General features: G+C 43.7%; 1 protein-coding gene and 1 pseudogene across 1 annotated transcript in view; both read right to left on the bottom strand.

Moving 5' to 3' along the window:
- LOC143282554 (neuronal acetylcholine receptor subunit alpha-10-like) overlaps positions 1–22,500 on the bottom strand; it is a 335,088-nt gene that overhangs the window by 159,072 nt on the left and 153,516 nt on the right. The window lies entirely within an intron of this gene.
- LOC143282315 (uncharacterized) lies at positions 20,945–22,177 on the bottom strand (annotated as a pseudogene).

Here is a 22,500-nt window from a genome sequence, read left to right as displayed (position 1 = left end):
CGGCGGCTGAACCGTGATTCGAACCAGCGCACTCAGATTCTCTCGCTTCCAAGGCGAACGCGTTACCTGTAGGCCATCACTCCTCGTATGTGTGTGTGTGTGTGTGTGTGTGTGTGTGTGTGTGTGTGTGTGTGTGTGTGTGTGTGTGTGTGTGTGAAGAACACAGACAGACAGGCAGAAAGACATTCAGCAGGCAGAAAGACAGACAGAGACAAGCAAGACAAACAAAAAGAGAGAAACTTAGGAAAAGAGTAAAACTTGCTGACGTTCACCTCTAACCTGCTTTTTCGTGTGAGAAGCGAAAAAAAAAAAAAAAGAACAGACCCACTTGTCAACTTTTGGCAGACAGATTTCGCCATAACGTTAAGAACCGCACAGTGAAGCATGGAACATTGACTGGCTCTTGCAGGCCAGGGATTTACACGGATGAGGAAAGATTGGCGGAGCGATCAGTGACTGAGCATTCTCATGACGACGTCGCTTTGTTCGGGACAGGAAGGGTGGCAATGTATCACACAGACGCATACGTGCGCGCGCGCACACGCACGCACTCACTCTCTCATACACATACATACACGTTAATATTCACACACACACACACACACGCGCGCGCGCGCGCGCGCGCACAGAAAGAGAGAGAGAGAGAGAATAAATGAATGAATGAATCCATATTTTCCAGCTGTGGAGATATTAGCACACTGGCCGACTTACATACCTGTCGTTGTAAGAGAGAGAGAGAGAGAGAGAGAGAGAGAGAGAGAGAGAGAGAGAGAGAGAGAGAGAGAGAGAGAGAGAGAGAGAGAGAATGAGAGACAGAGACTGAGAGACAGAGACAGATAGGGGGCGTAGGGGGGCACTGTAGTGAAACCATCACTCTGTATGTCAGTATGTCAGAGAGAGAGAGACAGAGAGAGAGACGGTGTGTGTGTGGGGGGGGGGGGGAGCATTGCAGTGAAAACTATCACTCTGAATGTCCGACAGATAGATAGATAAACAGATAGATAGACAAACAGACAGACAGAGACAGACAGACAGACAGACAGACAGAGAGACAAACAGACAGACAGACAGACAGAGAGAGAGAGAGAGAGAGAGAGAGAGAGAGAGAGAGAGAGAGATAACCATAACCGTTAATCGCTCTAAAAACACAAAAGCAGAAATCACACAATAAAAACGAGGCTGGAAAAAAACTTTGAGCCACATTGAAATGAAAATGACTAGAGCGTCATTTCCTGAGGACAGGAATTCCACGTGATAACTGTTAACACAACCTCGTCATCCTGACATCACCAAATCATACTCGCAACGACCGCGCAGAAAGACTTTTACTTCACCACACCACAGCAGACACATTAGCTGGAAGTTGGATGCTGACAAGAAGAATGATGTGAGAGTCTGCAAAAGTTTGGTTTGAAATGTCTCCTTTCCAAAGTAAACGCTGTTCATGACAGGGAAGGAGTGAGACAGAGCGAGCGATATACACCGTCAATTACACACACTGTCACAGGCACACACAGTGATACAGACAGAGACAAAAACAGATGCGAATAAAAAGATGCTTGCAGAATGCGCTTTCACCACTAACTTGATTTCCATGAGGCAGCAGAACATGCAGATGCATTTCTCTTCTCCTTATGAGGCGGACATGCAAGTCAGCACGAAGCCCTTGACCAGTGAGGAGGAAGGAGTGTGGTGAAGTCTCTCCCTTCCTCCAGTCCGCACGCCAGTCACGCGCGTAGAAAATGTTGCTGTCTGTGCCTTTCTGTCACGTAATGCTTTCACTTAAAATGTTGCGTGCCAGCTCATGGAAAGAATTGGGAAAGAAAATGGTAGACATCGGGTTGTTTGAAAACTCCCCCTCTCTCTCTCTCTCATTCACACACACACACACACACACACACACACACACGCACAGTGACTTTCCCACACGGGTAAGTGCGTGCGCGCGCGCACACACACACACACACACACACACACACAGCATTAATTTGTCCTTGCTTCATGAAAATGCCAGACAACACTAACAATGGCTCGTCAACTTACAGAGCCCATGAACCAAAGTGTACAAGTGTCTGTCTCTGTCTCCCCCTCCTCCTGTCCCAGTGACTCTCTCTGTGTCACTCTCCGCCTCGCCCTTACCACGTTTTGACCAGTTTCCACATTTCTATCCAACTCACCATTTCATCACCAGTGTATCGGGGATGTAACAACTCCTCTCTCTCTCTCTCTGTCTCTGTCTCTCTCTTTCTCTCTGTCTGTGTGTGTGTGTGTGATCTGACTGCAACTAAGACTACACCCCGAGGGCAACCCATCTCCACCAAAGCAAATAAAATAAGCCACCTCACCGTCCTGGCTTTCTCAGAGCCGAGGGATCGAGTCTGAACAAACGTGCACAAGTTCCTTCTTCGGTCATACTCCTGAAGGCATATATATATATATATATACACGTCCACCGCGAAGCAACGTACACAAACTAAATCCTCGTTAATGACAACGCAAATCTCGACTCGCTCTGGAACGAACAGACAGGCTTTGGTTGGTTGTGATGTGCCTGTTCTATTTTTAGCTATGATAAAAGTCCAGTTACTATGGTGACATTTGGTGGCGGAGGTCCCTGGTACATGGTGACAGACTGGTTGTATGTGGGCACAGTTATTGATGAACAGACTGTATGACAGCTGAGACTTTCCAGTGAGTTTCAGTTTCAAGGATCTGTCAGAGCGTGCGGACTGATCCATAAAGGCTACACGCTACACCAAATCTGCCAAACAAAAAAGGAAAAAAAAGAGCAGATGCCTTTTTTTCATAACCCCCAACTCGCTGATCAATAATTTGGAATAAGAGAGTTTTAAAGCTATTGTTGAAAGAAAGAACTGAAGAAGAGAGTTTTAAAGCTATTGTTGAAAGAAAGAACTGAAGAAGAGAGTTTTAAAGCTATTGTTGAAAGAAAGAACTGAAGAAGAGAGTTTTAAAGCTATTGTTGAAAGAAAGAACTGAAGAAGAGAGTTTTAAAGTTATTGTTGAAAGAAAGAACTGAAGAAGTGAGGACGGGTGAAATGATCCTTCCCTGCCCGCTACAAGGGCTGGAGGGAAACATGGACAGGAAACATGGAGGGAAACATGGACAGGAAACATGGAGGGAAACATGGACAGGAAACATGGAAAGGAAACATGGACAGGAAACATGGAGGGAAACATGGACAGGAAACATGGACAGGAAACATGGAGGGAAACATGGAAAAGAAACATGGAGGGAAACATGGAAAGGAAACATGGAGGGAAAGAGGGAAACATGGACAGGAAACATGGACAGGAAACATGGAAAGGATACATTGACAGGATACATTGACAGGAAACATGGAGGGAAACAGGGAAAGGAAAACACTGACAGAAACATGATGAAACGATGGAAGGGAAACATGGAAGGGAAATCACTGGACAGGAAACATGGATAGGGAAATATTGACAGGAAACTATTGAAAGGACTACAAGGAAAAGGAAACATGGAAAGGGAAACAGTAGAGGGAATACATTGACAGAACATGAAGGAAACATGGAAAGGAAAGCATGGACGAGGAAACATGAGGACAGGGAAATTACCAGGAAACTGACAAAACATGGAAGGGAAACATGGGACAGGAAACATGGACAGGAAACAGTGGAAGGGAAACATGGACAGGAAACATGGAAAGGACATGGAAAAGGGAAACATGGTAAAGAAACATGGAGGAAACATGGAAAAGGAAACATGGACAGGAAACATAGACAGGAAACATGGAAAGGAAACATGGAGGGAAACATGGACAGGATACAGGACGGAATTCAGGGAAACTACGGAAGAACAGAGAATGACTTTCTGCATCAGCAAATTTCGCCGGTGGGTGACGTGTGCTTGCATATGAGGGCGATGATTGTGGAGGAAAAGACAATGGTTAGCAAGACGCTTACGCAGCCGTTTGAGGGAGAGAGAAAGGCCGAGAGAGAGAGAGAGAGAGAGAGAGAGAGAGATTTGATCTAAACAAACACATTTGACATTACAAGGTACTGAGAAGGACATGTCAAGGAGCTGGTGACAAATGAATGCGTGTGGTGCAATACTTCATGACATAAATCTCGCTGGATGACACAGCAGCACCTGCAGAAGAATATACCAGGACTGTGGAGAGTAAAGTTTCCTGTGAAACTTTGGAGTTTTTCACACACACACACACACACACACACACACACACACACACACACACACACACACACACACACAGAGTGGGGGAGGGGGTTCAGGTGGAGACCAACAACCCATTATAGCAAAGGAAAGTCTAAATTACAAACCCTTTCTACTTCCCCTAATGATTCGCTTGAGACCTGACAACGGGCATCCTTGATGCCAGCTGAAAACAACAGCAGATGGAAACAAAACCGAGCATCGTCTCCTGGCTTCCCAATGGGAGGGCAAACTGAGTGCGGTTTTTGTTGTTTAACGTGTACAAAGTGTAGAAGAGAAAGGGAAGAACTTCGACAAAATGAAAGACAGACAAGTTTGAGGGGGGAGGGGGGGGGGGCGATGGGAGTGGACAGATGATAGAAAGCCAATGCTGGGGAGACAGAGAAAATAGAAGAACACGAACAGGAAAAAGAAAACCCAGAAAATAAAGATAAGAAAAACAAGTAAAAGAAGCAGAAGCATAAACAACGGCAGCAACGGAAAGAGAAGAAGAAGATAAGATAAGAATAACTTTATTATCTCGAACTGGAGAAATTTGGTCAGGTGCATTATCACAACATAAACAAGTAAACAACATGGGGACCATAACTGTAAAAGCCAACAACAGCCCCTACAAATATTACGAAGATACAAATGTAAAAAATATCACATACATCGTTTCATACATACATCCACACACTGCAGGTAATAACTAGTATTCTTAATGTAAAAACAGAAAGAAAAAACATTATTTGAATATAATTATAAACATAGCCTACTATACTGCACATTGATTATAAAAAGACAGATAAGATAAGAATAAAGATGAATTGCGGAAAACCACAACCAGATAATCAGCACACACCCGCACTGCACCCCCCCTCCCCCCACCCCACACGCGCGGATAACTTGATTAAACAAGAGTAATAAACATATGTTCTCAAATAAAAGCATTTCACATATTCGCTTTTAAAAACATTGCAATTAATTATTACATCGTAATAAGGACAGTGACAAACACAAATAGAACAGGACGGTGGAGGAGGAGGAAGGAGAAGAAGAAGAAGAGAAAGAGGAGGAGGAGGAAGAGAAGAAGAAGCAGAGGAGGGGGAGGAGGAGGAGGAAGAGAAGAAGAAGAAGAGGAGGAGGGGGAGGAGGAGGAGGAAGAAGAGAAGAAGCAGAGGAGGGGGAGGAGGAGGAGGAAGAGAAGAAGAAGAAGAGGAGGAGGGGGAGGAGGAGGAGGAAGAAGAGAAGAAGCAGAGGAGGGGGAGGAGGAGGAGGAAGAGAAGAAGAAGAAGAAGAGGAGGGGGAGGAGGAGGAGGAAGAAGAGAAGAAGAAGAGGAGGGGGAGGAGGAGGAGGAAGAGAAGAAGAAGAAGAAGAGGAGGGGGAGGAGGAGGAGGAAGAGAAGAAGAAGAAGAAGCAGACAGTCCATGTAGAGGACTGTTTAAATGGGCAGAGAGACAATGGTGACAGGTGAAGGATGATGGTACTGTGCCGTTACTTCCCCAGGGAACCCGCTCCTCAGGGTTTACCAGACCCTGTTTCTTATTTCAAAAGGCTTTACATACACACTGTCCATACAAAAGTAGCTAAGGAGGGCATAAAACGTCCGACATATTTCGTTCTTCCTGTTTCCCTTTCTTTGCGAAGGAGAGCCCTACCGAGAGGGACAGATGGATAGACAGTCTGCTACAGACTGACAGATGGGACATGGAAAGCGAGAGAGAGAGAGAGGGGGGAAGTGTGTGAGAGAGAGAGAGAGAGTGAGAGAGAGAGGGGCGGGAGATACACATGGAAGCACACACACACACACACACACACACACACACACACACACACACACACACACACACACACTATATATATATATATATATATATATATATATATAGAGAGAGAGAGAGAGAGAGAGAGAGAGAGAGAGAGAGAGAGAGAGAGAGAGAGAGAGAGCAGAACCAGAGGAGTCCAGGCTGTTTAAAAGCATCAGCAGCAACACCAGTATTATCAACAATACATTTAACAACTGAATCTGAACAATACTGTCCAACTTTTTGTAAAGCAATCTTGATGGTAGAGGAAAACAGGGAGAGAGGGAAGAGAAAGCATTCTTGGAGATGGAGAAAACAGGGAGAGAGGGAAGAGAAAGCATTCTTGGTGGTAGAGGAAAACAGGGAGAGAGGGAAGAGAAAGCATTCTTGGTGGTAGAGGAAAACAGGGAGAGAGGGAAGAGAAAGCATTCTTGGTGATGGAGAAAACAGGGAGAGAGGGAAGAGAAAGCATTCATGGTGATGGAGAAAACAGGGAGAGAGGGAAGAGAAAGCATTCTTGGTGATGGAGAAAACAGGGAGAGAGGGAAGAGAAAGCATTCTTTGTGGTAGAGGAAAACAGGGAGAGAGGGAAGAGAAAGCATTCTTGGTGATGGAGAAAACAGGGAGAGAGGGAAGAGAAAGCATTCTTGGTGATGGAGAAAACAGGGAGAGAGGGAAGAGAAAGCATTCTTGGTGGTGGAGAAAACAGGGAGAGAGGGAAGAGAAAGCATTCTTGGTGGTAGAGGAAAACAGGGAGAGAGGGAAGAGAAAGCATTCTTGGTGATGGAGAAAACAGGGAGAGAGGGAAGAGAAAGCATTCTTGGTGATGGAGAAAACAGGGAGAGAGGGAAGAGAAAGCATTCTTTGTGGTAGAGGAAAACAGGGAGAGAGGGAAGAGAAAGCATTCTTGGTGGTGGAGAAAACAGGGAGAGAAGGAAGAGAAAGCATTCTTTGTGGTAGAGGAAAACAGGGAGAGAGGGAAGAGAAAGATGAGTCGGAGAGAGAGGGGGGAGGGGGAGGGAAGCAGGAAGTGGGGAAACAATTCCCGATGTGTCCCCAGGGGCACATAACGTCCTTTCATTGTTAATGAAATCACGTATTTCCAGATGTCACCTCCTCGTGTTTTTCTCAGAGCGCTGATTTCACGCTGTTTTGTTTTGTTCCTGAATTCAATTTCAGAACTGATTATGAAGCTTCCAACGACCTGCGGGAATCGTTTTGTTGTGGATATTGTTTCACCGTTTCTCTGCATTGTCTGTTTATTTGCTGCGTTCATATGTGGTTGCTGGGCCTAATTTCTTAAGATCCGCACAGAAGGAACGAACGAACGATCGAACGAACGAACATGTTTTAACGAACTTTGGCCACGGACCACAATTCAAAACCAGGGGACTTGGGGTGGGCATGGGAAGAGGTATTCTAATAATCGAATAGCATCACACATTACCATACCGTTCATGGATCTGATATTTTACTTAATTATGTCTGAGTAGATGGTTTCTCCTTTTGATGACATTGGAAAATAAATTCTGATACTTGACAATTTCTCTGCTCACTGTTTCATCGAAGAAGTGTACATGAATGTTTAAACAGTCTTGGATATATATATATATATATATATATATATATATATTTTTTTTTTTTTTTTTTTTTTTTTTTTTTTTTTCCCCGTGAATCAATTTACTCAAAACAAACGAACAACAGATGGCATTCATCTTCACAGAGAGAGAGGTTGAGAGAGAGAGGTTGAGAGAGAGACAGAGAGAGAGAGAGAGAGAGAGAGAGACAGAGAGACAGAGAGAGACAGAGAGAGAGAGAGAGTGCACACGTGAGTACATGTGCTTTCACGTGATGGAGCAATAGTAAGAGGCATTGAAGACGATGGATGATTTCGTTTCCAGCCCGTATATCATCAAACCATGTGTGTTACCACGTATCCTTGAACTCCAACATACCCCCGAAAACGGAGTATGGTTGCCTACATTCCGGGATAAAAACGGTCAAACACGTAAAAGCCCACACGAGTGAACGTGGGAGTTGCAGCCCACGGACGAAGAAGAAGAAGGGGAAGAAGAAGAAGAAGAAGAAGAAGAAGAAGAAGAAGACTATCAGGAAGGCGAAAAATGGTCTTGTGATCTTGCTGATTTTCCCCTTCATGATCCAGACAAGACGAACTCATTTCCGGACCAGCACCCAGCACTGCAGCAAATCGTGCGTGGAACACTAGTGGCGACACGCCCACGGCAGGGAGCTGAAGCGGAGCTCACGAGTGCACACAGCGGAAAAGAGGGTCGATGTTTTCGCACTGGCCATTAACCCTACCTCGAAGAGTTTCCGTTTCATTTTTTCTCCAGTGAAATCAAGATTTGAGTGTGAAACTATTCTACTTTCACGTGTGACTTTTACATCACCTCTTTGATTCGAGTTTGGTACCAAGAACTAAGATGAACGTGGTAGCTACTCTGAGTTGCTGATGCAGACTGTAGAGGATTTTTTCTTCTCTTTTTTCTTTCTTTCTTTCTTTCTTTCTTTCTTTCTTTCTACCATAATATTTCAACCAATGGTCATTCATAAAATTTATTATGGCAGTTAATGGCGTTTGAAACCTGTACTGGATAAATGTCGAAATAACCATTGGATAATTTCTATTGGTAAATACATCTGGGGAAACAAACGTTCGTGCGGCTTTTCCCCTCTGTTCCCCAAACATTTTTGTTGCTTTTTGAAAACTGCTGATGAACTGGTATTACAACACATTCCCATAACACTAAAAATAACACTAAAAGTGCTAATATTGATACTGGTATTCTGGATTCTATTCATATAGTCACACACACACACACACACACACACACACACACACACACACACACACACACACACACACACACACGTCATGATGAAACAGAGCACGGTGTTTATCTACACTTGACAGATAGGCAAATATCGACTCTTTTTTTTCTGAAAGTAATTGTGACTCGCTTATCGCCCCTGGCCAGCAGTCAGGCTTCTTTCTTTGGCTTCCGTTCACTGTGGAACAGAGGTCTGTTGTCTGGAGGGAGCTGTCACGTGAGATGACCTTGCTCCATCCCGGCCCAGTTTACCCTGATTGATTTTTAGCCCCTCTTTCTCCTTGGAGCGCATCGTGTAGAAATGTCCAATGTCTTTGGTACATGGTTTGTGTGGGATAATCAGTTAAAATTAAATATTTAGTTGTTTGGGTTTTTTTTGTTTGTTTGATTGGGTTTTTTTTTCTTTCTTTTCACTGTTTGTTTTTCTTTGCAAGTTAAATTTCACTTGACTGCACTGCAGTTACTTAATGCGTTCATGATGTAATTTTTCTATAGCGACACGTGGGAATTGTGCATAATTTTGTTAATGATGATGTATGAATGAGAGAAATATAACATTCAGCGCAAGGGGGAAAAAGAGCTGACCCTGATCTATTTTAGCTCCTCTTTTTCCATAGAGCGTATTGAAGGTAGGCTCATGAAACTGTGTTTGCCCTGTAGGGTCCTACACCTGGTGTGTGTGTGTGTGTGTGTGTGTGTGTGTGTGTGTGTGTGTGTGTGTGTGTGTGTGTGTGTGTGTGTGTGTGTGTGTGTGTGTGCGTGCGTGCGTGCGTGCGTGCGTGGTTGTGTGTGTGTGTGTGTGTGTGTGTGTGTGTGTGTGTGTGTGTATGTGTGTGTGTGTGTGTGAATTTCTGTAGAAAAATCCACTTCGATAGGAAAACATAAAAAACCTGCAGGACGGAAAAAATACAAGAAAAAAAAAAAGAGTGGCGCACTCGTGCAGCGAAGCGCTCTCCCTGTGGAGAGCAGCCCGGAGTTCACACAGGGAAATCTGTTGTGACAAAAAGAGTAATACAGTACAATGCTAGTGTTAGAAGCGCTCTTAAAACACAAGCCACAATAACGATGATGGTTGAAGATGACTGTAGAGAGATGATGGTTGAAGATGACTATAGAGAGGTGATGGTTGAAGATGACTATAGAGAGGTGATGGTTGAAGATGACTGTATAGAGAGATGATGGTTGAAGATGACTGTAGAGAGAGAGGTGATGGTTGAAGATGACTGTAGAGAGATGATGGTACTGTAGAGAGATGATGGATGAAGATGACTATAGAGAGATGATGGTTGAAGATGACTATAGAGAGGTGATGGTTGAAGATGACTGTAGAGAGGTGATGGTTGAAGATGACTGTAGAGAGGTGATGGTTGAAGATGACTGTAGAGAGATGATGGTTGAAGATGACTGTAGAGAGATGATGGATGAAGATGACTATAGAGAGGTGATGGTTGAAGATGACTGTATAGAGAGATGATGGTACTGTAGAGAGATGATGGTTGAAAATGACTGAGAGGTGATGGTTGAAGATGACTATAGAGAGATGATGGTTGAAGATGACTGTAGAGAGATGATGGATGAAGATTATAGAGAGATGATGGATGAAGATGACTGTAGAGAGATGATAGATGAAGATGACTATAGAGAGGTGATGGTTGAAGATGACTGTAGAGAGATGATGGATGAAGATGACTGTAGAGAGAGAGGGGTGATGGTTGAAGATGACTGTAGAGAGAGAGGTGATGGTTGAAGATGACTGTAGAGAGAGAGGTGATGGTTGAAGATGACTGTATAGAGAGATGATGGTTGAAGATGACTGTAGAGAGAGAGGTGATGGTTGAAGATGACTGTATAGAGAGATGATGGTTGAAGATGACTGTAGAGAGAGAGGTGATGGTTGAAGATGACTGTAGAGAGATGATGGTTGAAGATGACTGTATAGAGAGATGATGGTTGAAGATGACTGTAGAGAGAGAGGTGATGGTTGAAGATGACTGTAGAGAGATGATGGTTGAAGATGACTGTATAGAGAGATGATGGTTGAAGATGACTGTAGAGAGAGAGGTGATGGTTGAAGATGACTGTAGAGAGGTGATGGTACTGTAGAGAGGTGATGGTTGAAGATGACTATAGAGAGATGATGGATGAAGATGACTGTAGAGAGGTGATGGTTGAAGATGACTGTAGAGAGATGATGGTTGAAGATGACTATAGAGAGATGATGGATGAAGATGACTGTAGAGAGGTGATGGTTGAAGATGACTGTAGAGAGATGATGGTACTGTAGAGAGGTGATGGTTGAAGATGACTGTAGAGAGGTGACGAAGGGAAGATGGAGCAGGACCCAGAAGGTCAACAGTATTTTTTTGTAAGAGATGTCAGAGGTTGTGAATAAATTTGAATAACGTAAATGTTATCAGATACAAGTTTAAAACAATAAGCAAACGAGTAACAAAAGTATACACACTGTTTGTCACAAACAAACAGATATATAAAAAAAGGCACTGATGTATAAAAAAAAAGAAGAATAAGCACGCGCGCAAATAAATAGAGTGTTTATGCATGCACAATAGATAAATAAATGGCAGCTGTTCTGCTTTCAGCAAAATCATTCCACCGCACACTCAAAGTAAACTGAAGCCCGTCTGATTGGAAGAAAAGTCTTCTGTTCCACCGCACACTCAAAGTAACCTGAAGCACGTCTTGTTGGAAGAAAAGTCTTCTGTTCCACCGCACACTCAAAGTAAACTGAATCACGTCTGGTTGGAACAAAAGTCTTCTGTTCCACCGCACACTCAAAGTAAACTGAATCACGTCTTGTTGGAAGAAAAGTCTTCTGTTCCACCGCACACTGCACACTCAAAGTAACCTGAAGCACGTCTTGTTGGAAGAAAAGTCTTCTGTTCCACCGCACACTCAAAGTAAACTGAATCACGTCTGGTTGGAACAAAAGTCTTCTGTTCCACCGCACACTCAATGTAAACTGAATCACTTCTTGTTGGAAGAAAAGTCTTCTGTTCCACCGCACACTGCACACTCAAAGTAAACTAAAGCACGCATTGTTGGAAGAAAAGTCTTCTGTTCCACCACACACTCAGAGTAAACTGAATCACGTCTGGCTGGAAGAAAATCAACCAGAAGAACCCAGGAACAAATGTCACACGAGAACAACATGTGATGCTTCAAGACACGCTGTAAACATGTGAAGGCAACAGAAAAGCCACTGACATGGGAAACATTAACAACACCAGGGAGCTAGCCGACCCCGGTGGGTAATAATGCACCAATTAAGTCAGCAAATTTCATTAGACATTGTCTCATCATGTAACACCATTCATCCTCTCTCTCTCTCTCTCTCTCTCTCTCTCTCTCTCTCTCTCTCTCTCTCTCTCTCACTGTCCCAAAAGAGAGAAAAAAAGAAAGAAATGATGCAAAAAAGAGAGAGAGGGTGAAGGGAGAGAGGGAGAGGGAGGGAGGGAGAGAGATGGAGACAGGGACAGAGAGAGAGAGAGAGACAGAGACAGAGAGAGAGAGAGAGAGAGAGAGAGAGAGAGAGAGAGAGAGAGAGAGAGAATACGCCAGGCTGATTACCTCTGGTTTGGGTAAACGTGGTGCTGACCCGTTTAAATGTATTTTTCTCTGCCCATTTTCCTGCCCGTCTGTCTTTATCTCTGTCTACCCTCTCACCCCACTCTATCCCCCCCCCACCCCCCTACCCACCACGCCCGCCTTTTTGCCTCTGTCTCTACGTGTTGGCATATCCTTTTGGCACTAGCCAGCTTCTTCTTCTTCTTCTTCTTCTTCTTCTTCTTCTTCTTCCTGTCAAACGTATTCTCCTTCTCCTCCTCCGTCGTTGTCTTTGTCGCCGTGTTCTTCTCCCCCTCCTCATCGTGTTCTCCTCCCCCTCCTCATCGTGTTCTTCTCCCCCTCCTCATCGTGTTCTCCTCCCCCTCCTCATCGTGTTCTTCTCCCAGTTCACTATTTCATTTTGTTGGTGATCGCTGTCCTCATACTATCTTTTAGAATATTTCAAGAGTCAGTTGAAGTGTCAAATTGTGTCGAGACAGACATGCAGGTAAAACAGCCATACAAAGAGTCATTTGTTGTTTTCAGACATCGATATTCGATGCACAAATGTGACACACTATCAGCATTCCACACTAATGTTGTTGGTTCTTGTAAAATTAAACATGTTTATCAACACTTGCAACGAGATTCGATTCTGGTTTTGATTCTGTTTCACCCTTCGCAAGTTTGCTTTTGGATGAAAGGAAAGGCAGCAGAAATTCCCATTGCTCTCCTCTACGAAACAGAATTGCTAACACACAGGGACACACTACTTGCTAACACACAGGGACACACTAACTTGCTAACACACAGGGACACGCTGCATGCTAACTTGCTAACACACAGGGACACACTACTTGCTAACACACAGGGACACACTACTTGCTAACACACAGGATCACACTACTTGCTAACACACAGGGGCACACTACTTGCTAACACACAGGGACACACTAACTTGCTAACACACAGGGACACGCTGCATGCTAACTTGCTAACACACAGGGACACACTACTTGCTAACACACAGGGACACACTACTTGCTAACACACAGGGACACACTAACTTGCTAACACACAGGGACACACTACTTGCTAACACACAGGGACACACTACTTGATAACACACAGGGACACACTAACTTGCTAACACACAGGGACACGCTGCATGCTAACTTGCTAACACACAGGGACACACTGCTTGCTAACACACAGGGACACACTACTTGCTAACACACAGGGACACACTACGTGCTAACACACAGGGACACACTGCATGCTAACTTGCTAACACACAGGGACACACTACTCGTTATCTTGCTAACACACAGGGACACACTGCATGCTAACTTGCTAACACACAGGGACACACTACTTGCTAACACACAGGGACACACTACTTGCTAACACACAGGGACACAGTAATTGCTAACACACAGGGACACACTGCATGCTAACTTGCTAACACACAGGGACACACTACTTGCTAACACACAGGGACACACTACTTGTTTACTTGCTAACACACAGGGACACATTAACTTGCTAACACACAGGGACACACTACTTGCTAACACACAGGGACACACTACTTGCTAACACACAGGGACACACTAACTTGCTAACACACAGGGACACACTACTTGCTAACACACAATGACACACTACTTGTTAACTTGCTAACACACAGGGACACATTAACTTGCTAACACACAAGGACACACTACTTGCTATCTTGCTAACACACAGGGACACATTACATGCTAACTTGCTAACACACAGGGACACACTACTTGCTAACACACAGGGACACACTACTTGCTAACACACAGGAACACAGTAATTGCTAACACACAGGGATACACTGCATGCTAACTTGCTAACACACAGGGACACACTACTTGCTAACACACAGGGACACACTACTTGTTTACTTGCTAACACACAGGGACACATTAACTTGCTAACACACAGGGACACACTACTTGCTAACACACAGGAACACACTAACTTGCTAACACACAGGGACACACTACTTGCTAACACACAGGGACACACTACTTGCTAACACACAGGAACACACTACTTGCTAACACACAGGGACACACTACTTGCTAACACACAGGGACACACTACTTGCTAACACACATGAACACACTACTTGCTAACACACAGGAACACACTACTTGCTAACACACAGGGACACACTACTTGCTAACACACAGGGACACACTACTTAGGAGCAGAAAGAGGACCGTTCTACATCCCAAGAAACTCTGCGAGCATAAATCAATTCCCTATCTTGCACGCGAGGGTGTCACGCGCGTAACTGTACCCCGTCTGTATCTTACCCCCCGGACGTTTTGACAAGCTATGCCTCCTTTCGGTCACTGTCTGTTTTGGTACTTTGTTCGAATTCTCAATTATACCAGCGAACATCTTCCTGGTAAATACTTTCTCGAGGTAGAAGTCTTGTTTTTGCGTCCCAAATTCAGGGTCCTATTTCACCGGCAGTTTTTGAGTAGAGTACAGACGAAACGATTTTACCATTAGTAGATGTTGTAACCCATTTTCAGTGGGGTTTGACTCTATTTCGAACCCTGTTTTAATCAACTCAGTACAGATTCAGTCACTAAACTAACCTCCCGCCATCTTGCTCTTTCTATTATTGGTCCTGCAAACCATGAAAATGTAAACAAACAAACAAACAAACAAACAAACAAACAAAAACAAAAAACAAAAAAAAAAAAAAAAAAAAAGAAAGGGGGGAAAAAACCATGGCGGCTTGAGACGACAAGTGTTGGTTCGGGTTGATGTTATGGGTCATTGTTCGGTGAATTGTGCCTCTTTCTTGATTGTTGGGGTTGACGTAATGGGTCATTTCGCGGTGAATTGTGCCTCTTTCTTGATTGTTGGGGTGATGTAATGGGTCATTTCGCGGTGAATTGTGCCTCTTTCTTGATTGTTGGGGTGATGTAATGGGTCATTTCGCGGTGAATTGTGCCTCTTTCTTGATTGTTGGGGTGATGTAATGGGTCATTTCGCGGTGAATTGTGCCTCTTTCTTGATTGTTGGGGTTGATGTAATGGGTCATTTCGCGGTGAATTGTGCCTCTTTCTTGATTGTTGGGGTTGATGTAATGGGTCATTTCGCGGTGAATTGTGCCTCTTTCTTGATTAGAAGGGTCCACTACAGACACCATGTCATTTCTCACATGCCTCCATTGCAAAGCACGCGAAATATTTCGCTTAGGAAGGTGCGATAATTGTGGACGCTAAAAGAGGACATTACCAGAATTTCAAAACTGGGAGAGTGGCGGGAAGGGACAACGAAATAAAGCGGAATTCACTGGCACTTGGACCACGCGGAATCTGCTGTTGCCACGGGAGGAACAGCAGCTGGAACCTGGGCGGTAACAGAGGGGTAGTGAAGGACTCTTTGAAACAGGAAAGCTTCTCTGAGGAAAATTCTTCTTTCGAAAGAAAATGGTAAGGCGGAGAGAGAAAGGGGGCAGGTAGACAGACAGACAGAAAGAGGTACAAAGACACAGAGAGATACAGACGGACAGACCGAGATAAAGGCACAGGGACAGAGAAATAGAGGCAGACAATCAAACGGACAGATAACAGAGATAGCATCATACTCGCTACTTTCACTTATCATGCTATTTTTAATGGCTTCTTGTGACGAAAAAACAGAAGAGATAGAAAGACGATAGCGTTGGAGATATGAGTGATGAAATAAAGTGATTTGTATTCATTACTTTCCACATTTCGCAGACAAAAGACATATTTTTATCGGATGGTGTATACGTCACTGGACAGGAGACAGAATGGTGCAGAAGACAGAACTCACACAACAAGAATGGAACACTGCTGGAGCAACACCAGAACTCACACAACAAGAATGGAACAATGCTGGAGCAACACCAGAACTCACACAACAAGAATGGATCAATGCTGGAGCAACACCAGAACTCACACAACAAGAATGGAACACTGCTGGAGCAACACCAGAACTCACACAACAAGAATGGAACAATGCTGGAGCAACACCAGAACTTCCACAACAAGAATGGATCAATGCTGGAGCAACACCAGAACTTCCACAACAAGAATGGAACAATGCTGGAGCAACACCAGAACTTCCACAACAAGAATGGAACAATGCTGGAGCAACACCAGAACTCACACAACAAGAATGGAACAATGCTGGAGCAACACCAGAACTCACACAACAAGAATGGAACAATGCTGGAGCAACACCAGAACTCACACAACAAGAAGGGAACAATGCTGCAGCAACACCAAACTAAAACGTGAAAATGACCAATACTTCAGGTAATGTCCAAACCACGGGAATAAGATATTACCACTGTAATCATCGCACCAGCATCCAAAAGGATTAGTGATGAGGATGGGGGTGGGTGAGGGGGGGCGGGGGAAGGGGGTTGGCAAAATGGAACTATGGAAAGACAACATCAGAAAAATCGATGGCACATTAGGAGACCTGTCGCCACAGGAGAAACGTCAGGAGACCTATTACAACAGGAGAAACATCAGCTGGGAGCTGGTCAGAGACGTGGTGCTAAAGGATTCTTTTGAGCCAGCACAGTTACCAGGAAAATGTTTTTTGTTCCACCAATGGAAACGATATTCCTGGGGAGGAGAGAGAGAGAGAGAGAGAGAGAGAGAGAGACAGACAGACAGACAGACAGACAGACAGACAGAGAGAACGAACTACGAACGAACGAGAGAGAGAGAGAGGGAGGGAGAGAGAGAGGGGGGGAGACAGACAGAGACAGAGATAGAGAGAGAGAAGAAGAGGATGACAGACAGAAACAGCCAGCGAGAAATGAGGTGAGATAGGCAGACAGGTTTGCAGAAAACACAGAGACACATGAACACAGAAACTCGGGGATAGATGGGGAGAGGGACACACAGAGAGGAAGAGACAGAGACACAGAGAGAGAGAGACAGAGACAGAGACAGAGATAGGGGTAGTGAAGGATTCTTTGAAACAGAAAAAGCTTCTCTGAGGAAAATTCTCCTTTGGAAAGAAAATGGGAAGGTGGAGAGAGAGAGGGGGCAGGTAGACAGACAGACAGACAGACAGAAAGAGGTACAGAGACACAGAGAGATACAGACGGACAGATCGAGATAAAGGCACAGAGACAGAGAAATAGAGGCGACCAATCATACGGACAGATAACTAAGATAGCATCATACTCGCTAATTTTACTTATCATGCTATGTTTTAATGCTTCGTATGGCGACAGAGGAAGTCAATACAGACAGACGGAGGTCAGCAGGATGTCTGAGAGAGACTAGATTACATGGAAGAGATACTCATAACTAGATTTAGCTGAATAACTCAGACTCCATCCTCGTTCAATGACAATTGTTGCCTAAAGCACTTTAAAAAATCGGCAATATCTTCAACCCCTGATTGTCCCACACAAATGCAAAACCATAAGAATTCAAACACTGTCTAACACTCGTTGCCCACGTCTTTTTTGCCATTATTATCTAAAGAATATAACATATTATAAGCTTTAAACGGAAATCTGTTTTTCATGCGTTCTAGTCAATTTCAGCCAATAGTTGATACATTTAATATATGAATTCAAATAAATCGGATATCTCCCCAGCTCACCATAAACAAGATCATTTGGAGTTCGGCTGTCTACATTGAGAAACCGTTTCATTGCAAATAAATGCGTTTTTTTCTGTTGCTACATTATTTTCCAGTCCCCAAATTTCTGCTTCATGCTGCAATATTGGCTGAACCTGAGAATCAAACAACCAACCAAATACACTAAATGAGCTACAATCTATTTTATACAAAATATGAAGTATTACAAGAGAGGGAGACAGAGAGAGATAGAGAGACAGACAGACAGACAGACAGACATACAGACAGACAGAGATAGAGAATGAGAGAGACACACAGAGAGACAAACAGACAGACAGACAAGCATAGACAGAGACAGGGGCAGACAGAGATAGAGACACAGAGAGAGAGACAGAGAAACACAGAGAGAGAGACAGAGGGAAGCAAACAGACAGACGGACAGACAGAGGCAGAGAGAGGGAGAGGGACAGATTCATGGAAGAGATACTCATAACTAGATTAGCTGGACATAACCCATCAGACCCATCTCTCGTTCCAAAGTGACACATCTGTCAGTCAGCAAGAAAACAGTTTTAGCTTAATATGTACACGTTTTGGTTTTGGTTTTTTGTTCTTGTAGTTTTTTTTCCACACAAAATAGCTTCACGTGCAAGTCACAGTCTGTGCCTGTATGCAACACTCTGCATTGCTTTAATTGTTACCTGCTTTTATATGGAAAGTTGAAAAGCCGAGGAGACGGCAATATGTTGTAACAGGCTTTCACAGAACATAGGACAAAGCTCTCTATACTGTGTGTGTGTGTGTGTGTGTGTGTTTGTGTGTGCGTGTGCGTGCGTGTGTGTGTGTATGTGTGTGTACGTGTGTGTTTGCCCCTTCCTCCTGCCTCTCCTAGTGCAGCAGAAGCAAGAAGCACTCTTCACATTGCCATATAACTAGCCGCCAGGTCAGCACCAGTCCACCAGGAACACACACACACACACACACACACACACACACACACACACACACACATTTACCCCCCCACCCCCCACCCCCCCACTCCCCACCGTCTTACACACACTGAGACTAGCAGAGACGATCAACAAATACTGCTCTGCAAGTACAACACCAAACCAAACCCTGCAGGCAACCCATCTTACCCAAAGAAACAAACTAATCCCACTGTCAGTCGTAGCTGTCTCAGAGCTAAGGCATGGGGAAGAAAGGATGTGTTCCAGTCTGAGCAACCCGTGCACAGGGTAACGCTTCAGCCACACCCTGGAAGCAGGACGAATACTGCTTCAGTGCAGGAGGGAAAAACAACAAAAAGCAAAAACTTTCATGACATGCACTGGTGTTGAGTTTGACGGCCTGTTTTATCTCGCGTCCTTGATGTGGTGTTGTTCAGTGTTGGGAGTCCTGGTGTTGTAATAGTTTCGTATCTCGTGGAGGCATGTGTTTGCTCTTGAGAGGACACCTTTATTGTGCTGCTTCGGGGTTACCTCATCTATTTTAAGCCGTGACAATGACTCTCACGACGCCCGTAGACACTGTCACGTGATGCCTGAGGTGGTTTCCATCACAACAAAGGAGACAACAGGGCAGCGTCTCGGAACCTTCCTTTTAACAGCCCTTGCACAGCGCTCGATCGGAAGATGTGGAGAGGTGGGAGGTATGAAGTTCGCCCCTCCCCCCTTCCCCACAAAGTGCAGATGCAAGTGTACAACTTTCCTAAACTTCAACCAGACCTTGAAATTAATCCGGCCTCATGGCCAAAAGTTTCGACCCGCTATGTTACTGGGGAAAAAAATCCTAGAAAAGCCGAGATGCACACAGCCTTTGGGAACAATTGTTCCAAGCCTGCCCATGCAAAGCCAAGGCATCAACACATGGGTAATTCGTTTCCTGTAAGTTTACTGCCATTCCCAGTGGGCATGTCCATTTTGTAAAAGCAGCGTTGACCTCACCACACATTGAAACGGTAACACCACGTCAGTATTATGTAATGTTTTGCTGTTCTTTTTTCTTCGTCTTCTGATAAGAAGGCAACTGGTTTGAGGATTTGCTGTTTACTGCAACACCACGTCAACATTATGTAATGTTTGTTTGCTTTTGTTTTTTGTTTGTTTGTTTTTGTTTTTGTTTTTCTCCGTGTCCTGATAAGATTGCAACTGATTTGATGATTTGATGTTTACTGCAACACCAACTGATTAATTTGAGGATTTGGTGTTTCTGTCCTTCCAGTCAACGTCTGAACCATATTTCCCATACATGATATTGTGAAACGACACTGCTGCCCACCTTAGTGTGCTGTTGCTCTGCATGTGTCATCAGCATAGTAATTGACAGTCTTCTGCATAGTAATTGACAGTCTTCAGCATAGTAATTAACAGTCTTCTTGACAGTCTTCAGCACAGTACTTGACAGTCTTCAGCACAGTACTTGACAGTCTTCAGCATAGTAATTGACAGTCTTCAGCATAGTAATTAACAGTCTTCTTGACAGTCTTCTGCATAGTAATTGACAGTCTTCTGCATAGTACTTGACAGTCTTCAGCATAGTAATTAACAGTCTTCTTGACAGTCTTCAGCACAGTACTTGACAGTCTTCTGCATAGTAATTAACAGTCTTCTTGACAGTCTTCAGCATAGTACTTGACAGTCTTCAGCATAGTAATTAACAGTCTTCTTGACAGTCTTCAGCATAGTAATTGACAGTCTTCTGCATAGTACTTGACAGTCTTCAGCACAGTACTTGACAGTCTTCAGCATAGTAATTAACAGTCTTCTTGACAGTCTTCTGCACAGTACTTGACAGTCTTCAGCACAGTACTTGACAGTCTTCAGCATAGTACTTGACAATCTTCAGCATAGTAATTGACAGTCTTCAGCATAGTACTTGACAGTCTTCAGCATAGTACTTGACAGTCTTCAGCACAGTAATTGACAGTCTTCAGCATAGTAATTGACAGTCTTCTGCACAGTAATTGACAGTCTTCAGCATAGTAATTGACAGTCTTCAGCATAGTAATTGACAGTTTTCTGCACAGTACTTGACAGTCTTCAGCATAGTAATTGACAGTCTTCTGCACAGTAATTGACAGTCTTCAGCATAGTAATTAACAGTCTTCTTGACAGTCTTCAGCATAGTAATTGACAGTCTTCTTGACAGTCTTCAGCATAGTAATTGACAGTCTTCAGCATAGTACTTGACAGTCTTTAGCATAGTAATTAACAGTCTTCTTGACAGTCTTCAGCATAGTAATTGACAGTCTTCTGCATAGTACTTGACAGTCTTCAGCATAGTAATTAACAGTCTTCTTGACAGTCTTCTGCATAGTAATTGACAGTCTTCTGCATAGTACTTGACAGTCTTCAGCACAGTACTTGACAGTCTTCAGCATAGTAATTGACAGTCTTCAGCATAGTAATTAACAGTCTTCTTGACAGTCTTCAGCATAGTAATTGACAGTCTTCTGCATAGTACTTGACAGTCTTCAGCATAGTAATTAACAGTCTTCTTGACAGTCTTCAGCACAGTACTTGACAGTCTTCTGCATAGTAATTAACAGTCTTCTTGACAGTCTTCAGCATAGTAATTGACAGTCTTCAGCATAGTAATTAACAGTCTTCTTGACAGTCTTCAGCATAGTAATTGACAGTCTTCTGCATAGTACTTGACAGTCTTCAGCACAGTACTTGACAGTCTTCAGCATAGTAATTAACAGTCTTCTTGACAGTCTTCTGCACAGTACTTGACAGTCTTCAGCACAGTACTTGACAGTCTTCAGCATAGTACTTGACAATCTTCAGCATAGTAATTGACAGTCTTCAGCATAGTACTTGACAATCTTCAGCATAGTAATTGACAGTCTTCAGCATAGTACTTGGCAGTCTTCAGCATAGTACTTGACAGTCTTCAGCATAGTACTTGACAGTCTTCTGCACAGTAATTGACAGTCTTCAGCATAGTAATAATTATTGACAGTCTTCTGCACAGTAATTGACAGTCTTCAGCATAGTAATTGACAGTCTTCAGCATAGTAATTGACAGTCTTCAGCATAGTAATTGACAGTCTTCTGCACAGTACTTGACAGTCTTCAGCATAGTAATTAACAGTCTTCTTGACAGTCTTCAGCATAGTAATTGACAGTCTTCTTGACAGTCTTCAGCATAGTAATTGACAGTCTTCAGCATAGTACTTGACAGTCTTTAGCATAGTAATTAACAGTCTTCTTGACAGTCTTCAGCATAGTACTTGACAGTCTTCTTGACAGTCTTCAGCATAGTACTTGACAGTCTTCAGCATAGTAATTAACAGTCTTCTTGACAGTCTTCAACATAGTACTTGACAGTCTTCAGCATAGTAATTAACAGTCTTCTTGACAGTCTTCTGCATAGTAATTGACAGTCTTCAGCACAGTACTTGACAGTCTTCAGCATAGTAATTGACAGTCTTCAGCA

Source organism: Babylonia areolata, chromosome 5 (genome assembly GCF_041734735.1).
Source record: "Babylonia areolata isolate BAREFJ2019XMU chromosome 5, ASM4173473v1, whole genome shotgun sequence".
Classification (NCBI taxonomy): domain Eukaryota; kingdom Metazoa; phylum Mollusca; class Gastropoda; order Neogastropoda; family Buccinidae; genus Babylonia; species Babylonia areolata.
This window is presented reverse-complemented; position numbering and strand designations above follow the sequence as displayed.